Here is a 22,033-nt window from a genome sequence, read left to right on the forward strand (position 1 = left end):
TGCACTCACACACAACACACACAGTACACACACAGTACACACACAGTACACACACACACACACACACACACACACACACACACACACACACTATACACACGCGCATACTACACACACACTATACACACGCACACACTATACAAACACACACACACTATTTATTATTTATTTATTGTATTTATAAAGCGCCAACATATTACGCAGCACTATACACACGTACACACACAGTACACACTATATACACACTATACACACACACACACACACACCTACCTATGTCCTCCCCTTCACCACCATCTCTACTAATCCCTGCTTTCGCTACCTTATAGTGTGTCTGAGCCCTTATGCAGAGAAATAATGAGGAGAGAAAAGCTGAAAGAGAGGGAAGAAGATGTTTGCCTCACCAGGATTGCACTTTTATTTAGCTTTCCTGTATGACAAGAAGACACAGCCAGCCAGCACTAGGGAAAGAGGGAAACAAAGGTGAATGAAGGAGGCTGGTGCACACCAAGAGTGCTTCTGAGCGCTTTTCAAATCGACAGTGATTTGAAAAGCGCTGGGCTATTGTTACCCTATGACGGTGTTCCCACAGCAGCGTTGGGATTTTTTCTAATTTTTTGGAGCGATTCTTTAAAAAATCGCTTCACAAAGTCGCATTCGCAAACTGCTAGCGATTGCTATTGCGATTTTGTCGTGCAGTAGCCCAGAGAGAGGCGGAGTGGAGAAACTTAGAATAGCCTGAGATGGAGCAGAGAGCTTATCTGTATTGCAGTCCTACATTACATAGAGACTACTTACCTGTAATAGGATTCCTGTCCCTGGCAGCCTCTCACACAAGTCAGAAAGCAGCCCTCCTGGAGTGTAGGGACTGTCAACATTTTTCCACTTGTTTAACACCTTATCTGCACAGGCAGTCATTTTAACAATGGTGAGAAACCAGACAGATGTTTTCCCACAGACCCTCCAGGCAAGCTCTGCATTATGTTGTGTATATTTACCAGCTTGCCTGCCCTCTAATTGCACTTTTATCTGCTAGCTAAGTGTTTGACATTGCCTTACAACAACAAACCTGAATACACCAGGCACTGGACCAGCCCTAAATCACTGAATGAAAGGCGACCTGGGGGGCAGTCCATGCCTGGCTGCTACACTAAGTCTCTCTAAAACCACGGAGTTACCAGTAGCAGAGAGAGAGAGAGGAACTGACTTAATCAGTCAGGACTCAGAAGCTGATGCTGTACTCCAATGGATCCCTGACTGAGTGAGCTGGAACTGAGTGAGCTGGGACCAGTGCCTTCTCTCACTGACTCATTGAGTACTGTGGTTCTTTGAATCATTGAGCTGAAGGAAATGAATTAATCAGCTATGAGTGGAGTCAGGCGCTGCTTTTAGCTGCTGTTGTAATCTGACCCCTGAGTGAGCTGAGAGGCATTTCTTATCTCACTACTCAGTGCAACAGCGCTCTTCCCTCCTCCTGTTGCCCTAGGCAAAAATTTATAGCTGCCTAATGGCTGAGACGGCTGTGGTCATCAGCGTAGGGGTGTTACTGGAAAAAAAGAGAGTGTATTAATTTTCCCAGGCCATGAGTATACAGTAGATGGAGAAAAGAACAGGTCCTAGAACGTAGCCTTTTGGTACACTAACAGATAGTGGGTGTGGAGAGAAATTAGTGTTGGAATAGGAGACAGTGGCCCATATGCAATTTACTTTTTCACCTGAATTTTCTCCTAGGTGATATTTTCACAACTTGTAAATAAAATGCCTTTTAAACCGCCAGCATACAAACAGATATGTAAAATATTTTTTATAGTATTTTTTTCACCTACTTTTTGGTACTTTTTTCATTGCAAAGTGCTAACAAGTTATTTTAAATCAGAGATGTAGAGAAAAATTATCTCCTAGGAGAAGGGTCAGGAGAAAATGTGAATTGCATATGGGCCTGTGTGTCTGGACTCCGGAGAAGCAGAAAGTGATTCACAGTGTCAAAGGCAGAGGAAAGGTCAAATTGGCCTTTGGGTTTTGCAAGGAGGAGGTCATTTAGTGAGGACTGTTTCAGTGGAATGGTGAGATCAGAAGCTAGACTGGAGGGGGTCTAACAAGGCGTTAGCAGACAAGAAGTAAGACAGTTCTAGATGTGTCGTTCCAGCAGTGTGGAAGCAAAAGGAAGAAGTGAGACTGTACAAGAGGTTTACATGTTTCCTCTTACTACACAAGATAAAATAACAATTTTAAACAGCTTGACATTACATAGTGGCTAACATGCGTTTGACTAGTGTCACCTGACTAGTTCTGACTATATTGTCCTCAATCTTTCCCTTCCACCATAGCTATTTTGCCTAAAGTGTATGGAGACAGTTATGTCTAGCTCTGTTTTATTCTCTCCTCAGAATATTAGAGAGGGCATATCATGGGAAGAATCACCTTTATCTATACACCCTACATGTTAATATCTGGAAAATCATTCACGTTTTTCTGCAGTAACTAATTGTAACAAGCTCAGCCGCGGCGTACTGCATCGCCACCGCGGCTGCCTCTGGGCCCCTGCCCGTCTCTCCGGCGTCTAGGACGCCGGGGACAGAACTGTCTTCCCCCTGCAAGGTCGCTATCTCGCGCATAGACAGGACCTTTATGCGAGGAGGAGGCTCGTCAGCTGACCTGCTGGTCAGCTGAGATCAGAGGAGACTCACGGCGCCCCGGATTGGCTGGCAGCAGGGGGCGTGCCAGTGAGGTCTCCTCTGCTTCTTAAGCCTTCGGGCTTCAGTCTAGCGCTGTCTGCTGTCGTGAATACTAGTGTGTTAGCGCTCAGACCTTAGACTAGTTCTGGTGTGTTTTGATCTGGGAGGAAACCAGGGATTTCACACAAGACTAGGAATACTGTTTATTGTTGTGAGGTTCCTGTTGATGATAGATGTATATGCAGTGTTTGCAATATACATCTATCTATAGTTAGTTCATTATTGCATTATTCTGTTATTGATTTCCTGTGTATGACTCTGGCTAAACTCTGACTCTGAACTTGCTTGCTGATTCTGCACTTCCGTCTATCTGCCTCAAAGTTGCTGAACCTCTGCCTGATTACCGATTACTCTTCTGCCTCACGTTTCTGCTCTGATACTGTCCTCTCTGTTGCCGACTCTTGCCTGCCTGACCATTCTACTCACCAGTGGGCCCGCGCCACTGGTGAGGTGTTAGCTTCACCAGCTCCTCTGGTGAAGTGGTTCTGCTAGGCTGCAGTACAGCCTTAATCACCTGCTCCTCAGGTGATCTGCAATTTCTGTATTCTCTGTTAATCGCCTGCTCTTCAGGTGATCCATAGGTTGCAGTACTATCTGAATCACCCGCTCCTCAGGAGATTCTATATCTTAGTTTCAGTATCCCCAGCTTGCTGGGGTTTGTACTTTATTATACGGGTGGTACACCGATAGTACCTCACCAGCCCCTCTGGTGAGGCCTTGTTATTCTATTAAGTTCTGAACTCTATTATTACGGTCAGTGTATCTATAGTACCTCACCAGCACCACTGGTGAGGTCTTGTCAAACTATACAGTTACTGTATCTGTTAGTACGTTCCCAGAGCCCCCGGAGGTTTGGCCGTATTTAGTAGTGCCGTGTAGCTAGTGCCAGCCAGCACCTCTGTAGGGGCCTAGCCTGTGTGGTTCTAAGGCTCATCAGCTCCACTGATGAGCACTCGTTATTTATTCATTATCCTCACCAGCTCCACTGGTGAGGTGTTCCCTAGTGATTGATAGGACCTTCCCAGCTCCTCTGGAAGGTTTAGCCAAAACTATCTGAGTCACTTGTATCACCTTTCCAGCCCCCCTGGAAAGGTCTGGTGTAGCTTTCTTGCTACCTGTTTAACTAGTCCCTTGCCTGCTCCTCTGGTAAGGACTAGTCGGTCCATTCCTGTAGTCTCCTAGTAGACCTTCCAGGCCATCTGGTAGGTCTGTTATTATCTGTCTGATTGGTACTTGTCTCTCGCCGGCTCCCCTGGCAGAGACCAGCTATACTACCTCTGTATTCTCTGTCTGTACCTTTCCCAGCCCCACTGGGGAGGTTTTGGTCTAATCTGTCCTGTTAGTGTACTGATTGTACCTTACCAGCTCCTCTGGTAAGGTCTTGCTAAATTACTAAAATTACGGTTGCACCAAGCATTACATTCTCAGTTCATTGTGTTGCTATACTGGTATTATTGGTGATTCTGCAGATCACACATAATCATGTATAGCGTCTGCATTTTTGGTGATTCTGCAGATCACCAAATAATCAGACATCTGAGTTGCGGCACTAAACCGTTACACTAATGTTAAAAAAAAGAACAGATGCAGGTGGCATGCAAAAAATGCTGCAGGGCTGTCAGTTTTTTCCCCTGCATGTAAAAATGTAAGGCCCGGTTCACATTAGCGGTGAGTGGAACAGGAGCGGAATGTATACTGTACAAACGGAGCGGTATGTGAACGGATCCAATGTTGAACCAATGGATCCATTCACATCCATCTGCTTGTACGGATACTTTGTCCGTTCCGCTCAACGGACAAAAAAATGCAGCAGGACCTAATTTCCCGGGCCGTTGTGCCCAGTGGATGGGAAAGTTTTGCAGCTACATAGGAACAAATAGAAAATGGAAATTTTACAGCACACGGGCTGTAAAAACTGACAGGTTTTACCTGATCCCGATGGCTGGATCCGTATGGCCAGTTCTGTGAAAAAATGCGAGCCCATTGATTTACATAGGCCGTCCATTCTAATACGAATAAGCTTTGTGGTAAAATTATCAAAAAGTAGTCAAGTGTGAACCCTACCTTAGGTTATGTGTAAGGTTAGGGTCAGTGTTAAGTGAGGAAGAAAACAAGTTTAAAAGGAAAAACTTGTAGAAAAAGATACATCTCTGGTGTAAATTGGGATACCTCGTAACATCCCTGGCTGGCACTAGAGGTTCACATGCAAACCAGGAATCAGGACACTCTCAAACAACTTTGTTTTCTTCTTGGAATCATCTCTAGTCAAGTCCTCAGAAAGTGTTCTTCCTGGAGAGGAATTTTGCCAGGAGGCTGTGAGCAGGACTGCGCTATATTCAAGGCTTCCTTCTCCAGTCCAGACACGTCCCCTGCTGTCCTGTCACAGAATCATCATGCTCTACACAGATGTGTTTAAAAAAAAGAACTTAATCAAAAGACAGGATGAATAAAAAGTGCTTTTCCTTGACAGATATTATGTAAGAGGTCCTACTTGCAACTCTAACTCTATGGGGCCTATATATATTCAACAGGAAACCTAATACGTAGAACTTAAGTGGAGTCTAGACATATCGCAAGCTACAATTTACAAAAACAAGGTATTAATTAAAATGATTACACGCTTTCTATTATTTGCATATTTATATTTACCGGTATGTAAAATTGACCACGGAGCAATTAGAGATGCTCCTTGACTTAGTTTTCCCTGTAACTAGGTCCCCAGTGATTCTATTCCTGGAATTTGTATTTATATACATACTAAGCTTGGTTATAACATTGCTGAGATTAATGCTTTGTCACTGACCTTTTTTACTGATGTGTTACAAAAGTTGGTGGTTTATATGTACTGATATGTGCTGTGCGCTCTTTGTCAGTTGTATTTTGAGATACATCCAGAGTCCTACCAATTTGATTTCCTGTAAGGTATATACTAGGGTCTATCAGAAAGTAACAACCATTTGCATTTATCTGCCATGTAAGGTTTTCTTACAGTGTAACATAACTTGCAGAATGCCAGTAACTGTTCAGCAGCATTAAAGCTAACTGAGCAGTGTTTTTTTTTCTTTTTTAAGGGTTTGGTTCACACGGACAGTTCTGCAACAGTAAACGATGGCTTTGCTAGGTTTCAGACAGGTTGTAGTAATAATATGCCCACACTATTTGACCAATTAGAATGCTTCAAGTTGTAGACATTGCTGTAATTGGAGAACTGTTCTCTGTGGACATGCTCGCTCACCTCAACCATACTAGCCAGTGGCGGAACAATCGGGCCTGCAGGCTCCGCAATGGCAGGGGGGCTCAGAGGGAGGGTATAACGTGGGGGGCTCGGGTGGAGGCGCCACCGCCTGCCCATGTAGATACACGCAAGCTGGCGGCTGGATATCTGTAATAAGTGTAACTTGCCTGGCTATGCAGCTAGCTGTGTTCCAGGAGATTAAGATGCCGGGGAGGAGGTTGGGCACTAGGACACAGTGTGCATCCTATCCAGCAAACTTCGGCAGTGTTTTAATTCACTGCCCCACTCACTCTTTCACATGGTGGTCCCATCCTGTAAAGGAAGAAGACCACCAGTGTATCACAGCGTGCCTGTCTGTGCCTGAGCCGAGAGGGAGACTCACTCAGGCTTTCTGCGGACAGATATTGTGCTTTCTGGATCATCGTATGTATGTGTGTGTGTGTAAGTATATTACTTTGGTTTTGTTTTTAATCTGCGTGTGTTGTAATGTGTGTGTGTGTGTGTGGGGGGGGGGGAGCGCTGTAATTACATCGCAGGAGATTTGGGCGCAGCTAGCTCCACCATAGGCCGTAATAGGAATTATGGCTGTAGCGGCGCACACTGAGTAACTTCAGCGCCGGCAATAGCTGGAAGCCGAATTACATAATTCCCCATTATCTACATCGATCTAGAGGGGGAATAGTATTTAACGCTGCTGGGAACTTGTGCAGCAGCAGGATAAGCCATACTGTCTGTATCCTGTGCCCAAGTCTCTCGGCAGCCAATTTTTTATGTATGCGGAAGGGGGGGTAGTGTGTGTGTGTGTGTTTTGTGTGTGTGTGTGTGTGTGGGTGTGTTTTTTTGTGAGTAGGAGCAATTGTGAGGCAGAGCCAGGGGTGCTCTATGTGAACATTTAAAGGATACTAGAACTGCTGTACACTTTAATGGTGTCTACAGCCACTACATGCAATGTGTGTGCAGATATGCTCATCCCTATCGCTGTTACCTCATACCCTTGCCACCCAGGGCCGGTTCTAGGCTCTTTGCCGCCTGAGGCAGACTTGTGAGGATGACCGTTCCCCCCGATAGGTAGTATAATAGCAACCCGGTATAGGTAGCCTGGAGGGGAGCAGCCAGGAAGGAGAGCAGCTTCCACAGGGGTGGGGAGGGATGTCGGCCCACCCCCCCTCACCTGGGTCCCCTGTCCGCTCTCCCCCCTCCTGCTATGAGCGCAGGGTGTGGCAGGCAGCGGGTGGGGAACTAATTACTCACCTCTTTCTTCCTCGTTCCAGCGCTGCGTACCACGGCTCGTCACTTCCTGCAATTGTGGCCATTGTACTTGCGCAAGTACAGTGGGTGGCATTGGAGGAAGTGACAAGCGGTGGTACGCAGCGCTGGAACGGGGAAGGGAGAGGTGAATAATTTCCCCGCCCGCTGCCTGACACACGCTGTGCTCATAGCTGGAGGGGGAACGTGGACGGGTGTATTCAGTTGGTGGGGGGAGCAACCCCGCCTAATAGGTGGCCCGGGGCTGTTGCCGCCCCTCCGTTTGTATGAGACACCCAAGTTGCACACTACCGTGCAGGCCCAGCGACAAGCCGATTTGACCGCGTCCCCGTGGCTGGAAACGCTCTCCACAAGCCTCATACATGCACATGTGCAGAATGCTACTTTGGGCTTGAGCAAGCCCCAGGTAAGATCTATACACTTAGTTTATCCCAGTCTTCCTTTAAAGGGAACAATCTTTTTTTTGGGGGGGGGGGGGCAAGGTGGCAAGACGGAAGGGGGCACCAACCAAAGTTTTGCAGGCGGGCCCAGTGATTTCTAGTTACGCCCCTGATACTAGCTCCCCACTTCTGATCTCCAGTACAGTTTTTCTCTGTTCTACCAGTACGACATTTTAAAAAATTCATGCAAAATTAATGCAAAAGTCTTTTTATTGTGTACGTAGTGAATTTACTCTCAGCACACATGCAGATTATTACTTTCTTCTAATTGTGATTTAAGAAACAGGATGTAAAAATGTAATTTCGGTATTGCTTTGATAAATGTGACCCACTGTGTCTGTACAGAAATTGTTACAAAGGTAACAACCTGACCCAAAACTTTACATTATAGTGTAGGGAGATTACGTAATTACTATCTTACAAATTATTGTGAGCTCTTCTAGGAAACAGATACATGTACTGTACAAATCAATGCAGGAGATATGAGTGCTAGATGAATGAATTATTATTAATAATAATAATATGCTGATTCCTTATCAGGATAGCAGTGTAATGTGTGCTAATGGTAGTTTACAAGATAATTTGTATTTATTATTATTAATGAAGAAAATGCAGATTCCATAACAGTCGAATGTAGTAATGATAGCTGTTAATGGGAACAATAGAGTATTTTAATAGTTGTTATCATTGATGATATTATCACAAAAAATGGTAATAATCAATTATTCCACTTTCAGATAATAGCAATGAGGCGTTATCCCGCCTCATTGCTATTATCTGAAAGTGGCATAATTGATTATTTCCATTTTTTGTGATAATATCATCAATGATAACAACTATTAAAATACTCTATTGTTCCCATTAACAGCTATCATTACTACATTCGACTGCTATTAATAATAAGGAGGAATCTACATTGTCCAGCAGGTGCCGCTGAGCCACCGTAAAGTGGTAGTCCACCTCCCCACCCATGGATGCCGCACGCCTAATCTTCTTCACTCTTCCATTCATCAGTTCCCCGCATGCTTCTTTTTTTTCCACTTCCTGTCTCCTGACACTTCTCACAGGGGCTGCTGGGAGTTGTTGTCTTTTCTTACTCCTTCCCCAGCCACTTTGCTGCTCACTGGACTACAATTCCCGATTGTGAAAACGCCTCTCAGGCTCCTCCTAGTGGTTAGTAGGTGGTGGTGCAGGAGCTGTCCAGTGACACAGTGAGTGTCTGCAGTATGAGTATATAGAGCACGGAGCTGACAGGTAAGAGGGGGAACTCGGAGTACTTGGGATGGGGAACTTCTCAGGAAAGTTTCAGTTCGTGTTGGGGAGAGAGTATTACGTTTTACGCGGTATTGAGGTATTAATAAGCATGACAGAGATCAATTAAAGTGTTATGAGGGCTGGAGTAAGTTACGGGAGAGAAGGGGGATCGGTGGCAGAACGGGAAAAACAGGTACGATCTGGTGATATATGAGAAGAGGTTATAAACTCTGGATGATCTGTTTAGGTCTAGCTAAAGATAAGTAAGATGATATTTAAAGATAAGATAAGTAAGATGATATTAAAAAAAAACAAACAAAATAAAACTGGCTTGCATGCAAAGTTCAAGAAACCTCAAATTCAGTGACATTTGGGATTGGGGCAGTCGGATACACGTCTTTCTGATTTAAATTGGCCCAATTCCAAGCTGCACACAGTTTGCTTGAATTTTGCATGCAAGCTGAAATGGTTTGCATCTACTTGATTACCTCTATGTATCAGAGACCACAGATACTTACCTTGTTTTACATACCTGGGCCTTCCTCCAACCCCATGCGCATGGATCGTTCCCATGCCACCGTCCTCCGCTGCCTGCAGCTCCAGTACCGGGTTCCGTAACTTCCTCCATTCGCGGCCAGTCTGGCGCAAGTGAAGTGCACTATTTACATATCTCCAACCGCTGCTGGAGAGATAGGTTAAGAGCACACTTCTAAAAATAGGAAAATGTATGTTGCACTAACTTATCTCATTGTAACATTGACTGCTTGCACACTCTAGTTCAGGGGTCCCCAAACGTTTTGGGTCGAGGGCCGGGTCATCATACTTCAGACTGCTGGAGGGCCGGAGTACACATAAAATGATGTAGAAGTCTTTGCGGGCCAGACAGTGAAGCATACCCAGGTGATAACCTGCCGTCCAACTGGACAGCAGTGTCACCTGATGTGTAATTTGAATGAAAACCAGCGACTTACTGCTTTCTGGCTTCATTCTATATGCGGACCACCAATATTTAAAGATGTAGCTGACCACATCTATTATACATTTTGTGTGTCGGGGGCCGGTAAAAAAGCCTCAGGGGGCCACATTCGGCCCGCGGGTCTTAGTTTGAGGACCACTGCTCTAGTTGGTCTATTATGCTCCCTTTTAGTGACATTGAAATGCAGCACTATCATAAAACAAGGCTTGACCACATATTGGGAGGGAAGAGGGTAATAAGCAGGCAGCTGAACCTTTTGAAGATCTATGTATTGGTGTAGTAGGTATATTCCCTTTATTTTTCAAAACTGCAATACTTATACAGTACAGATTTTTAATTTATGCATAAAAAAAATGTGCTTGAGTTCTTGTTGTAAGCAATTCTGCTATGGGAATGTGTGTTAGCAAGTCATTCACTGTTCCGCTACCCTGCTTTTCTGCCATACACAGAAACTGATCCCAGGTCTCTGGAGAGACGCTACTATTGGTTGTTTTTGGCTAGACAGAATACAGCGTGTTTTAACCGTTTTTATTCGCAGGATCAGTCAGGCAGTCGGGTCCACGGGCCCCTACCCGTGGTGGTGGCAGTATACCCTGAATCGTGTGTGAGTTGTAATTACCCGTATCTCACAGGCTCCCTTCTGGTTTGTCTGCGGCTAATTCCCAACGGTTCCTGCGCATTGACTGCGACCAGAGTTCGCACGATCCGTGCGCTGGCACCGTTTGGAAGGCCATTTGCGGTCAGCCACGAGGGCTCCTGTGACAGTGGAGCTAATGCTAACTCACGCTAACCGATGCCTCTACGGCTCGCTGCTATCTATCTAGTTCTCTATCTGTCTCTCTCTAATCCAGATGTATTGTGCCAAAAACAATTCCGGGCATGACCCAGTCATGCTTGGCGAAATAAAGTTTTCTGATTTCTGTTTGTTTTGCAGTTTTATATTCGCCTTTTGGCAATACAGAAAACATGGGCCCATATGCAATTAAAGGTTTCTCCTTATTTTTCAGATTTTTTTTTTTCCTTGATAATATTTTTACAATTTTGTTAATAAAATGCCCTTTAAGCCATCAGCAAACAAAAAATTACTCAAAATAATTGTGATAGTACTTTTTCACCTACTGTTGGTACTTTTTCAAATGCGAAGAGCTGAAAAGTTATTTTAAAAAGATGAAAAATAATCTCCTAGGAGAAATGTCAGAAGAAAATAATAATTGCATATGGGTCCATGTGTTTTAGACCTCCTAGCACAGTGCACATTCTCAGATTACCCCAGAGTACTGATCTAAAATTTAGAATTTCCCCATGCTGAGCCCTTTTTTACTGTAGCGTCTGATGGCCTTTTTATTCAGTGTGCAATCTAATTGGTTGTGGTAAAGCAGGCCAGACAGCTTTTATTTCAGGCATGTATAGCTGAGGGTGATAGGTTGTAGAATAGTGATGATGACGTTGTGCTTTGCTTTGGCCTGGGGTAATCAGCATCTGTGTGCTCTGTGTAAAGATGCGCCAGGCAGTTTAAGAGAAAGTTTATAGAAGAGTGAAGATGAGCCAATTCTCCACGCCTGCTTCACTAAACACAACTGTTTCTGCAGCTTCCTGAATAGCAGCCACCTTTAGCCATGGCAGCAAGGAGTGTTCTTCACCTACAAAGGCTTTAATTGAGCACTTGTAGGCCCGTAGTAAAAGAAGGGGGGGAGGGGTAAGGCAGTGTTTATATTAACCTCTCATAGGTGGTGCATTGCAGTGCAGTAAGCTTGTGTTACAAAGCTGCCGTTACACCACTGTGAATGTGGCCTCAGTCTCCCCATTTCCATTTTTGTTCAATTTTGCTTTTCACCATCTTGTTTCCCAGGAACCTTCCTTTTTCCGCATCTGCCTGAGGTTCCGGAGCAGCTTATATTTTTGTCTAATTTTAGGCAAATTTTATCTGTTTTAAGCCAAGATGATGAAGAATTTTGACTATACTAGAAGAGTAACCCTGATCTTAAACCTGAGCACAGAGTTTGGTTTTCCACTTCCCTTGTCCCGGATCATGGAAATATGGGCCCCCACTATCGGCAGAAGTTTGCCTTCAGGTGCCCATTCAAATATCGGCATTAAAGTAGACCCAAATTAAAAATAAAAGATTTCAGAAATAAAATCTATTTTCTAAATTATAATAATAAATAGCAGGCTTTTTTCAGTTGCATGATGACAAATATAAAATATTTTACATTTATTGGAGGAACCCCTCCCCTTCCTTTCATATTGCCGGTACAGAATCCGGCAGACTGGTGGAGTAGGAGGTGTCCAGCAAACGAGGAATTGCTAATGGCTGCCACCTGTGTAACCCTGGCAGTGTTCTCCCCAGGATCAATCAAGTGGGCGCGCCGCCCGGGTAAAATCAATTACCGCCCGGCTGCCTGCGGTCCCATCAGCACGTGGCCGGGTATTGCACTGGGTAGCAAAAACCAGCGCTGCTCCCGAATGTGCACAGAGCAGTGCTGCAGACTAGCATAGTCGTCGTTATCCGTAGCGTGTCCGTCCCTCTCCTGCACATACAGGCTCTAAGCAGAGAAGTTTTCACTCACTGCTCCTCGCCGTTCGGGTTATCCTGCTTGCCTGTCACCGGCTCATATGTATGATGCCCTCTGGTGGCGAGGCGCCACAGCATAGCGACATAGATGTGAGCCGGTGACAGGCAAAGCAGGGGAATGACAGGCAAAGCAGGGGAACCAGAACGGCGAGGAGCGGTGAGTGAAAACTTCTCTGCTAATAGAGCCCGTATGTGCAGGAGGGGGACGGACACGCTGCTGATAAGGACTACACTCTGTCTGCTACTCTGCTCTGTCTGAGGATGTTTGAAAACTCGGGGGGAGGGGACATTAACACATCAACTCACTGAGCTGAGATTGTGTTAGCACGATTCTGCCCGGCATTTGGCTGAGGGGGCAATCGGGGGTCAGGGTTGCACTACAAATATGTCTGGGTCACTCAGGGGGGGAGGGGTCCAGGCTGCTATGGATCTCATGGCTGGAGCAGCAGATGAGTCAGTGGAGCTGTGAGAAGCTACATGCACAGCTTGATGATACTCCTGACACTGACATGCTGTTGTAGCAATGTGTTCAAAATAAGAAAGATGTCATCAATGCTGTGTGCATACCTGAACCACAGATATACCAATGCAGTGTTCTCCCCAGGATCAAACAGGTGGGCGGCCCTGGTAAAATCAATTACTGCCCGGCGGGCTGCGTTCCCAGCTGCCATCACCGGCCAGCTATCGCGCACGATGCTCCTGAATCTGCACAGCTCTGTGCACGAGATCTCGCGCTTCCCGGCGAGCTTGTGCAGTCACAGTCTCAGCGGTAGTAAGAGGCGGGACCAGCGCCCGAGGCTAAGCCGACAAGCTGTCATCGTGCACGGACACTACTGTCAAGCCTGTAAGTATCTGCATCCGCCACCTACCCCCCTAATGTGCAATGTGCCCCCGCCCCTATACTTTACCTGTCCGTGTGCACCGCTAGCTCCAGGCTGCGTCCATCATCCATACACATGCCCCACGTGGCTGCCAGCGTGCATATGGGCGCATGTGTGGGACATAATTAGAGCATATTTTATTTTCCACACCACCAAATTTCCCCGTGCCGCCCCACCCGGCTACTTTTTCATGCCACCCGGCTGGAAAAAAATCCTGGGGAGAACACTGCCTGGTTATGAAAAGAGAAGGGTGAAAAGCATGCACTGAAATGCTCATAGGCTTGATGGAGTGTTTATTTAGCTTTGTATGTGTCAGAGTGCTGCAACTAAATATTTTGAATTAAAAAAATGTTCGGTTTGGGTCCGCTTTAAGGGGAAATTTGGGTGCCTGAAAATTAACAGGTTTTATTTGCGGTTTTCTTTTAGCGGTAGATTACTTTTAACAATACCAGTAGTACTTTTAACAATACCAGTTGTCTGGCTGTCCTGCTCATCTTGTCTCTAAAGGTGCTCATACATCAGAAAATGTATGGACAAATCAACCAAGAAATAGATCTCTCTCTGAGAGAGATCTGTTGTCAGCCCATACACTGTGGGCTGATTCCTGATCAATGTTTGCATGAAATCTCTGGTAAATCGGTCTTGTGACTCCGCATCTGCTGTCTTGCTAGCCCTTCTAATATAAAATGTGCCCCATGCAGTATACTTTACCTGTTGGTGCCCGCCACTGGCTCCGTCCTCCGTGCACAAACACGCTCCCCACATATTTGTCAGCATAATGTGGGCGTGTTTGCGACGTGACACTTGTCCGCGTATATGCCAGCAACCACTTCAGGCACGTGTATGTGCATGGAGGTCGGAGCGCGGAGCCAGCGGCTGTTTCTTTTAAACATGAATATTATTTTTGCCTCAGAAGTGTAGCCACATTCCTGACATTCTTCTTCAATTATTACCCTGAAACCTCTCTTAAACTCCAAGAAGTCTGGATCAGGGCTGCTGTCCTTATGTTGCCTGGTCCTGTTTCCCAGCCTGACCTTCATCCAAGGTAACATTGTCTCCTGATTAGTGAGGCTTTCTTTTATTGACTTAACTCCTGAATTCCTGGAAGCACCAGGACTCCAAAGAAAACCGCTACTCTGTTCAGAGAAAGTGGGATCTCACCCCAACCTTCTACTCCAACCAACTGCCCACCCCCTGTCTAAAATGGCTATTCCAGTCATTCCTGAAACCAAAAATATTTGCAATAGATATTGGTAAATACCCCAAGATGTGTATGTGTTTTTTTTTTTTTTAACCAACAAAGTTTATTGAAGCATATAGAGTAAGTACAGGCAACAATGCATTGATAACAGGATGGAAATTGAAGAACGTGCAGGGATACAACCATACAGAGTTATTGCAAGCAATGATACATTACAATGGGGTATTAACATTTCGCAAATTAGCTATTTGGCAAGGTGCAAGTTACTGCAGGTAAGGGGATTATGCGCAATAAAAGAACCACACTACATGACTTACTACAGCGGGTACTGTTATTTACTGCAATTCAGAATATTGAATGTCATGCAGTGTTCTGCAATGTTGAGGCAGACATGTGTTAGCAGCAGTTGGAATTATTTCCTGCTTTCCCATTGGTCCCATATGAGATGAAATTGGGTGGCACGGCCCCTGTGTGTATAGACTAGTTTTTTGTATGCCAGATCATCATCCAATCTCTTTATCCAGTTAGAAAGAAGTGGGGAGGCAGGGGACAGCCATCTCAAGGCTATCTCCTGTCTTGCCGCAAATAGAGTCTCACGGATAAAGGATTTAGTACACGGCCGCATGTCTTCGTCTTGGATAACTCCTAGAATGCATAATATTGGGTCCAGTGTTACTGGGGAACCCATCTTGTCATGCAAAAATTTTATTACTTGCTTCCAAAAGGAAGAGATGTGGGGGCAGCTCCAGATTAGGTGGTAAAAGGAGGGGGAGTCAAGGCCGCGTTTTGGGCATAGTTTACTAGCATTGGGGTTATATTTGACCACACGTGAAGGGGTCAGATAGGCTTGATGCAGGATATAGAGCTGGGTAGCCCGGTCCTTGATGCATAGGGAGACCCTCTTTACAGCTTCTGGGGCGTCATCCCAGTCATCTTCCTCTAGCCGCAGCCCCTCCGCAATCCATTTTCCCTTGGACCCGAGGGTACGATCACATGCTTCTTTTGTTATTAATTCCTTATAAATATCGCCTATTTGATGTTTGGTCGGGCCCTTTTCGATCAGATGCAATATGTTATGGGGCTCAATGTAGACTGGTGCATTTTTAAATTGTGCAGTATAAGCGTGTTTCAATTGTAGGTATCTAAAAAATTGGGATGCAATTTCAGGGTGGTGGTTTTGAAGGGAGGTAAAGGGGGTGAGGGCTTGCCCAGTTATTACATTACCTAAAAATGCAACACCAATTCTTTCCCAAAAGATTGGGTCTGGGATGGAGTTGAATTCGGGAAAATGCGGATTGTGCCAGAGAGGGGTGTGAAAGTCATAGGTGGAGGATGTGTACAAACCACCTACCCGTTTCCATACCTTAAGGGCCTGGACCAGAATTGTGTTGCTTGATTTACTGGGGGGAATATATTCACGTAGAAGATCAAGGGCTATGCTTTCTTTTGATAAGTCGTTGTTATAGCCTAAGGCTTCAGGGTTGTAGAGGCCCTCCGTGGAGAACCAAGTGGCCATGTGTTGGAGTTGTGCCGCTAGGTAGTAGTGTTGTACTGAGGGGAGAGCTAGGCCTCCAAGGCCATTTGGGTTTATTAGGAGAGAGTGCTTAACTCGAGGCCTCTTGTGGTTCCAAATGAAGGAGAGGAAAGTACCCCTAAATTTTTTGAAGACTGTTGGGGTATGTAAATCGGGGAGTGGTGTAGGACGTACAGCAATTTAGGTAACAGGACCATTTTAATTAGATTTATTCTACCCACTACAGTTAAATATAGTTTAGACCAAGCCTTACACTTCGCTTGTACAAGGGAAATAAGAGGTATAATTTCTGCTTCCATGTATTGAACAGGATTTGGGTGGATCAATACCCCCAGGTACTTAAAGGATTGCACCGACTGCAGCAGATTAGATGACTGGGATTGTGCTGAAGAGGAAACATCTAAATGCATCTGGACTGATTTGGTTGCATTCAGTTTAAGGCCGGAGTCGTATCCGGACTCTTCTATCGTGTCCAGAGCTGCCTTCAAAGAGGAGTCCGGATCCTCCAGATAGAGGATCGTGTCGTCGGCATAAAGGCTGATCTTTTCTTCTGTGTGCTCAGTGCATAGCCCGCGTATCAGGGGATTAGTTCTTATACGACAAGCTAGGGGTTCCACAGCCAGAGCATAGAGCAGGGGAGAGAGCGGGCAGCCCTGCCTGGTCCCTCGACCCAATGAAAAGGGGGCCGAGATCCACCCGTTTGTACCCACTCTTGCCTTAGGGGCCTGGTAGAGTAGCTTTACCCAATTACAGAAAGCCTCTCCAAAACCAAACCTGGCAAGGACCGCCTGCAGGTACGGCCACTCGACAGTATCGAAGGCTTTGGCCATGTCTAGGGAGGCGATGACTCTGCGGCCCGAGTTTAAGTGATTGGCTTGTAGGTTTGTCATCAACCTGCGAATGTTTATTGCAGTGTTTTTGCCAGGCATAAAGCCGGTTTGATCAGGGTGGATTAAAGATAGAATTACTGAGTTTAATCTAGTGGCCAATACCTTTGCCAGGATTTTGATGTCAGTTGTGAGAAGCGAAATCGGGCGGTAAGAGTCACATAAAAGGGGGTCCTTGCCAGGTTTGGGTAGCACTATAATGAGAGCCTCCGTCATAGAGGAGGGAAGACGACCTGCCAGGAAAGCCGCTTCAAAGGTCTGGAGAAGTATTGGTGTTATGGAATCCGCGTATCTTTTATAAATTTCTATGGGAAGACCATCAAGACCAGGGGCCTTTTTATTGGGAAAACTAGCAATTGCTGTAGTCAGTTCATCTTGGGTGATAGGGGCATCAAGTAGTAGGACCTGATCTGGGTTTAATCTAGGTAGAGTGATCTCTGAGAGAAAGATTTCAGAGTCTGTTTGCGTGGCAGGGGTTTTACTAGTATAGAGAGCCTTGTAATATTCAAAAAAGGTGATATTTATTTCTGCACATCCGGAAACTGGGGTGCCGGAGAGGTCTTTGATGTGTGTAATAACCGGGGGAGAGGTGTAAATTTTGGAGATCTTAGCCAGTAGTGTGCCCGCTCTCTCGCCCTGCTCAAAATGCGCCTGTTTGCTGAAGAAAAGTTTGCTTTTGGTAATTTCTTCCAGCATAGTTTTGTGCTGGCGTTCTAGTACCTGCCATGATGATAGGGTGGTAGGAGACGGTTTATTTATGTATTGGGCTTTAGCCACATCAATTTTTTTAATAAGGCCATGCTCTCTTTGCTTCGAGTCACTCTTACAGGCCGAAACAGCCTGGATCATTTCACCCCTGACAAATGCTTTAAACGTCTCCCATATCAGGAGCAAGTCTTCCTCCTCTCTGTGGTCAAACATGAAGTTTTCAAGGTGGGTAGTAATTTGGTCATGTGTTTGTATTAGATCTAGCCAAAAGGGGTTTAATTTCCAGAATTGAAAGGGTAATTTCTGGCCCCAGTTCACTGTAAGAGTTATTGGCATGTGGTCAGATACTAGACGCGGCAGCGCTCCAACCTCAACCACATCCTTTAGGACCAAGGGAGTTACTAGAAAATAATCAAGTCTGGAGGAAGATTTAAAGGTGGAGGAGTAGCATGTGTAGAGTTTACCCTGCGGATTAAAGTGGCGCCAGACATCTATTAAGTCCATTTCTGCTGTGAGATGGGCAAACGAAGTGGGTTTGTCTATACGAGGTGGGATTCTATCTAGAGAGGCATTGCAGACGGTGTTAAAGTCCCCCATCCAAAGTGCCTGGGCACTGGGGTACAGAGCAGTAAATTTTGCTCCTTCCTGAAGAACTGAGGCACTATATGGAGGAGGGATATAAATGTTCAGGAGGAGCAGTGGAATGCCATTGATTTTGCAGTGTATAAACACAAATCTGCCTAACTGATCACATTTGACGTGCGTTGGCTGGAATTGGAGCGACTTTTTAACCAAGATGGAAACACCACAAGATGTGTATGTGTGACATCTCCTTCTCACCTGCTCGCCAGTAGTTGATCTGTCATTTGCTGCACGTTGTCCCACCTATGGTAAGTAGCAACAGATGAGATGCGTCACCAACCATGTGTCTGTACTGAAACACATTGAGTCTGTTGGTGGATGTCAGTCCTAGTCTGTCCCGGATGTTTATATTGATTTAAATAGTCTTACAGCTTTACAGTGTATGGACCCCCTTATCAATTGACTGTTCTAGGACTGTGGCTTTTCTGGCCTTCACCACTGTTTAGTGGATGATCCACTATTAGCCCCGGCTAGGAGTATTGAGTGTGCTTTATTTATATCTAAATGTATGTCTGCCTTTATTCTGTGCCTAGCACACTTGCTGACCAGAGAGCACCAATTTCCTTATTGACTGGCAATTTTGGGATGAATTGGCACAATTAGAAGTAGACTTTATTACAATATCCACTCCCAGCAGACATTGGTGAGATTTCTGCCTCCTGCCACTTCATTCTTGAGACTCTTCCTCCATAGCTGGATTAGTCAGTCTGTTGGAGACTTCAAGGTTTATAACTGCAGATTTGATTTCCTGGATCTGCACACCAGCCACATCTGTTACCATGGGCCTACTCCACTGGATTTGTCTATCTCTGAATGAGGTACTACACTTGTGTCTACAGTAATCAGACTATTCCTTGCAAAGGTTTTTCCACACAATATGCGCGATTGAACACAGTAGCAAGTGAATAAAATGAGGAATCTGGTGATCTGTGGAAAATTAGTGCAGTGTGTGCGTTTTAAATGCTATGCAGAAAAGGAAAAGCATTACTTGTGTTTCTGCATGCAGTTTTCCATTGCGGCAAAACGCCCGAAATTTCAACAAGTGTAACTCCTGCCTAAGGGCTCAAACCCACTAGCAGCATTTTCTATGGGTGATTTTTATAAAATCACATTGCTCAAGTGGGATCACACCTGTAGCATTATATTAGCAAGAGCTTTTCAAATCACAAGCGCTTAGTAACGTAATGCTAGTGGGTTCGGGACCTAAGGGACACCAGTGGGGAATCCTCTGTTTCTGAAATCCCAGCTCTGCACACCTAATGTGTGTTTTTTTCATTAATGAGATTCTCCTCTCTGGAATACTAGTTGTGAGATCTCTCCACATCGGAGTTCCTTTTCAGCTCCTCACACCTTCTGCACACATTACCAGGGCATTCCTCTGCTAGCTGAGCTCTTCCAAGCACTCTGGTGAGCTGGCAGTCTGAAGCTGAACACCTCACCTGGTGATGGTTGTAAGTTCTCCAAACATGCAAATCCCCCTCACAGCATACCTATGAAATGGCCGCTGGGAGATTTTGGTGCAAAGCCATTAAAAGGATTGTCCTGCCCCTGCACAAGTCCCTGCGGCGTTAATTACTATTCCCCCTCTAGGCTGCCATGGATAGTGGGGGAAAGATGTAATTCGGCTTCCAGCTATTGTTAGCAACTGAATTAGTGTTTTTGTAATTATTTGTGCTCCGTCTTTTGACGACGCCCAAATCAATTGCTGTGCTCCGCTATAGCCGTAATTCTTATTACAGCCTATGGTGGCGCGGGCAGCGCCTAAATCTCCTGCGCTGTTTTTACAGCGATCGCCCTCACACCCAGTATATGAAAGCTGTGCCAGCAAATGAAAGCCACTAGCTACCAGTCAGCTAGCTAGCATTTATCAGCTGGCCAGGTCTTGCCCCAGAAACACAAGAATGTAGAAGGTAAAATATGAGCCCAGAGGATGTTCTTTCCTCTCAGTTTATATTATCCTAGGAGCTCAGTACTCAGTGTCTGCAGGTGCAGACCTGTTTCTCTCACGCTGCTTTATAATGCTCTAGTTGTGCTTCTACATGTTGGGTTTTTAAATGATGCACTGAGTGGTTGTCCTGGTTACATTTTTACCTCTCTAAAGAGGTCACTCTACTCTAAAACAATATTTCAAAATCCTGTTTTTTTTTTTTCGTGGCGCTTACATTTCTGCACTATACGAAATATGTTGTTCAATTTATTTCACTCTCTTGCTTTGCTCTGTTATAACTGAAAGAAAACTGATTTTCAAAGCAATGTCTTTAAAGAAAACCTGAACTGAAAATTAAGTCAAAATAAACATACACAAGTCATACTTACCTCCTATGTAGTCTACTCCTCAATCTCTTTCTCCTCTCCTGCATCCTTTTTGTCTACTGTGATCAATGGAATTCTCCGTCCTCCATTTTGAAAATGGCCATTACCCGATAACAGCTTTCTGGTCAGCACACCGTTAAACTGTAACATTGCCCACTTGAGCCATAGGGAAACATGAACATTACCTGGCACATCAATTCTCCTCTCAGCTGTAACTGACAGCAACTGATATATAAATAACAGCAACTGATATATTTCAGTTCTGACAAAATGTTGTCAGAACTGGAAGGGATCATTGTCAGAAGAAAATGGTGAGCTTCTGAAAGGAACTGATGGCAAGGTAACTCTGTAATGTTCATTTGAAGTTACCTCATGTGTTTATTTTAAATAATTTTCCTCAGTACAGGTTCCCTTTTAACCCCTTCCACATGTGGCATCACGTCACGGTACTCTGTCATTAGTCTCTGAGACAGGCAATAGAAGTGCTCCGGGTACTGCAAGGTAGTGCAGAAGTTGCAGTGCACTATACTGTACTGTGATTCCGCAGTAAGATGGAAGTCCAGTGTTGGCTATAACACGCGGTACGACTTTCCGAATGCTGTTGCACAGTGATGGACACTCGCACCACCATAGTATGCAACCAGCCTGTAGCCTCCTACACTTGAGATTTTTGCTAAGTTTCTAAAGTTTATCAGGAAAGGAGGGTTGAACCACACACAAACTAGATTTTGTCGTCCATTGTGATCGTCTCAGTCAAAAATGGAGAGGTTGCTCAAATTGGATCACTGTATTGTATTGCTTGAAGCAGAATGTGTCCATATCATCCTCCTAAAGCAAAATGGGATGCTTGGCAAATGGCTCCCAGAGCTCCTGCCTGCTCAGTGCACCTGCCCAGCACAAGCTCTGTACCACTGCTTGTACTGAACACCTTCAGCTGCCGTCGAGAATCTGGCAGTTCCAGGCATTAGGTAATAAATATTTGGGAAGACCCTTTTTGCAATCAAAAGGGCAAACAAGAAAGTCCTCTTATGGGTAATCCACCACACCCGCTGTATACATTCGTTTGTTTAGAGAGCACTATTGTCCTTCAAAAAAGGCTAAAACACAATCTTGCAGTGCAAAATTATAATCAAAAACTTTATTGACAAAATACAAAATGTGAAAAATCTTTTTCCATTCGTGTAGGTGGTCCTCATGAACATCAATGTGATATTTCTATGAAACCGGTAAAGATATGGTCTGGCTTAACATAATTTGCATAGATCATCCAGAATTGGCTGAACATAGGGAGCTTTGGTTTAGGGAGGGAGCGACACACGTTCGTTTCGGGGTTTTCATTTAAACCCTTCATCAGGTGTATATATATATATATATATATATATATTTGAA

The 22,033-nt window shown here is 45.0% G+C and overlaps 1 protein-coding gene across 1 annotated transcript in view; it reads left to right on the top strand.

The window, feature by feature from the left end:
* The first annotated feature begins 8,856 nt into the window (after window positions 1-8,856).
* Window positions 8,857-22,033, top strand: part of TBXAS1 (thromboxane A synthase 1) — a 64,122-nt gene continuing 50,945 nt past the window's right edge. Inside the window, exon 1 of the mRNA XM_068277343.1 lies at window positions 8,857-8,930. The gene's annotated coding sequence lies outside the window, so the exon portion shown is untranslated. The remainder of the gene's footprint in view (window positions 8,931-22,033) is intronic.

The sequence above is a fragment of the Hyperolius riggenbachi genome, chromosome 3 (assembly GCF_040937935.1).
Source record: "Hyperolius riggenbachi isolate aHypRig1 chromosome 3, aHypRig1.pri, whole genome shotgun sequence".
NCBI lineage: Eukaryota > Metazoa > Chordata > Amphibia > Anura > Hyperoliidae > Hyperolius > Hyperolius riggenbachi.